Below are 3,044 nucleotides of genomic sequence, written 5' to 3' on the forward strand. Positions count from 1 at the left end.
CATTTTGATAGTAGGTTAGTATAGACACTTACATCATGTGTTGCCTTCATTATAACAGTTATATAAGAGTTTTAAAGTCATTTTGATAGTAGGCTAGTATGGACACTTACATCATGTGTTGCCTTCATTATAACATTCATATAACACTTTTAAAGTCATTCTGATAGTAGTCTAGTATAGACACTTACATCATGTGTTGCCTTCGTTATAACACTTATATAAGACTTTTAAAGTTATTTTGATAGTAGGTTAGTATAGACACTTACATCATGTGTTGCCTTCATTATAACATTTATATAACACTTTTAAAGTCATTCTGATAGTAGTCTAGTATAGACACTTACATCATGTGTTGCCTTCGTTATAACACTTATATAAGACTTTTAAAGTTATTTTGATGGTATCTACATGTGTTTTAATGTGTTGCCTTCGTTATAACACTTATATAACACTTTTAAAGTCATTTTGATAGTAGGTTAGTATAGACACTTACATCATGTGTTGCCTTCATTATAACATTTATATAAGAGTTTTAAAGTCATTTTGATAGTAGGCTACATGAAACATGTGCATGAAACATCAATCAATCAATGTTTTGTTTTCAAATCAAAGATTTGTGTCAACCGACACATCGTTATTTTGATAGTAGGCTATTAGAGTTAATGTAGACACTTTTATATATGTTGCCTTCACTATAACACTTATATAAGACTTTAAAGTCATTTTGATAGTAGGTTAGTATAGACACTTACATCATGTGTTGCCTTCATTATAACATTTATATAAGAGTTTTAAAGTCATTTTGATAGTAGGCTAGTATGGACACTTACATCATGTGTTGCCTTCATTATAACATTCATATAACACTTTTAAAGTCATTTTGATAGTAGGCTAGTGTAGACACTTACATCATGTGTTGCCTTCATTATAACACTTATATAAAACTTTTAAAGTCATTTTGATAGTAGGTTAGTATAGACACTTACATCATGTGTTGCCTTCATTATAACATTTATATAAGAGTTTTAAAGTCATTTTGATAGTAGGCTAGTATGGACACTTACATCATCTGTTGCCTTCATTATAACACTTATATAAGACTTTTAAAGTCATTTTGATAGTAGGTTAGTATAGACACTTACATCACGTGTTGCCTTCCTTATAACACTTACATAAGACTTTAACGTTATTTTGATAGTAGCTACATGTGTTGTAATGTGTTGCCTTCATTATAACACTTATATAAGACGTTTAAAGTAATTTTGATAGTAGGCTAGTATAGACACTTACATCATGTGTTGCCTTCATTATAACATTTATATAACACTTTTACAGTCATTTTGATAGTAGGCTAGTATCAATCAATCAATCAATGTTTACTTATATAGCCCTAAATCACTAGTGTCTCAAATAGTATAGACACTTTCATCATGTGTTGCCTTTGTAATAACACTTATATAACACTTTTAAAGTCATTTTGATAGTAGGCTAATAAAGACACTTACATCATGTGTTGCCTTCCTTATAACACTTATATAAGACTTTTAAAGTTATTTTGATAGTAGCTACATGTGTTGCCTTCATTATATCAATTATATAAGAGTTTTAAAGTCATTTTGATAGTAGGCTAGTATAGACACTTACATCATGTGTTGCCTTCATTATAACACTTATAGAACACTTTTAAAGTCATTTTGATAGTAGGCTAGTATAGACACATCATACATCACTTACACTGATAAAAGTGTCTATATAAACTGTTTTAGCCTACTATAAAAAATTATTTTATAAATGTTATAATGAAGGCAACACATGATGTAAGCGTCTATACTAGCCTACTATCAAAATGACTTTAAGTCTTATATAAGTGTTATAATGAAGGCAACACATGATGTAAGTGTCTATACTAACCTACTATCAAAATGACTTTAAAGTCTTATATAAGTGTTATAGTGAAGGCAACATATATAAAAGTGTCTACATTAACTCTAATAGCCTACTATCAAAATAACGATGTGTCGGCTGACACAAATCTTTGATTTGAAAACAAAACATTGATTGATTGATGTTTCATGCACCCTAAAAAATTTTTGTTCCAACAAAGACAATAATGACATACTGTTACTGGTACCAAAATATTGACATCGGGACAACCCTACTAGCTGGTATCGACTTGGTATCCAAGTGTCGATACTTTTGCAACACAACACGTTGTCTGCCTCCTCCAAAGTCTGTTAATAAGACTCGTTATTAGTTCATAGATGAGTGTGAATGTTGTCTATCTGTTGGCCCTGCGGTGAGGTGGCGACTTGTCCAGGGTGTACCGCACCGTCTGCCCGATTGTAGCTGAGATAAGCGCCAGCGCCCCCCGCGACCCCAAAGGGAATAAGCGGTAGAAAATGGATGGATGGATGACAGTTGATATTATAAAAAACAATGTGTATGATGTCACAAATATATACCCGCCTTTGTTCTACTCCAACCCAAACAATGTTATTATATTCTGCCAGGAGGTCAGTCTAGACGCTCATTAAAAATATATCTATTATCGAGCATCTTTTATTCCTGTATGAGTATGATTACTGACATGTTTTAATGACTGCAACAGGAAAAGAGCTCAACAGATGATCGCAGCAGCTAATCGTAGCCAGATGGATCGATAATTATCACATCACATTTACATAACCAACACTTAGTTGGCGACTTGAACTAGTTAAAAGTATCGATTTAGAGTCGACTTCGTATCACTGAAGTATCAGTGCGGGTGTTGCTAAACAAGCAGTTATTAGACATTAGCCAGTTAGCGCTAGTTAGCATTAGCATGCTAGCTTGTCAAGCAGCTTGAAGTCAAGTCAATAAACAACTTATTGACTTTACTAACACTAAAGTATGTTGGTAACTCACCGTCAATGTTAACCAGGTGACCTGAGAGCGGCTCTCGCTGGCTTAGTAGCAGCCGCGACAGGCGCTCGGGGAGCGGGGAGCGAGGGCGGGGATCCACGTCACTACCACCGCCTGCCGCGCTTCTCGTTGCCGGGGTGACG

General features: G+C 34.0%; 1 protein-coding gene across 1 annotated transcript in view; it reads right to left on the reverse strand.

Moving 5' to 3' along the window:
* mfsd13a (major facilitator superfamily domain containing 13A) overlaps positions 1-3,044 on the reverse strand; it is a 21,887-nt gene extending 18,843 nt beyond the window's left edge. The window contains exon 1 of the mRNA XM_061907653.1: positions 2,905-3,044. The gene's annotated coding sequence lies outside the window, so the exon portion shown is untranslated. The remainder of the gene's footprint in view (positions 1-2,904) is intronic.

The sequence above is a fragment of the Nerophis ophidion genome, linkage group LG08 (assembly GCF_033978795.1).
Source record: "Nerophis ophidion isolate RoL-2023_Sa linkage group LG08, RoL_Noph_v1.0, whole genome shotgun sequence".
In the NCBI taxonomy this organism is placed as follows: domain Eukaryota; kingdom Metazoa; phylum Chordata; class Actinopteri; order Syngnathiformes; family Syngnathidae; genus Nerophis; species Nerophis ophidion.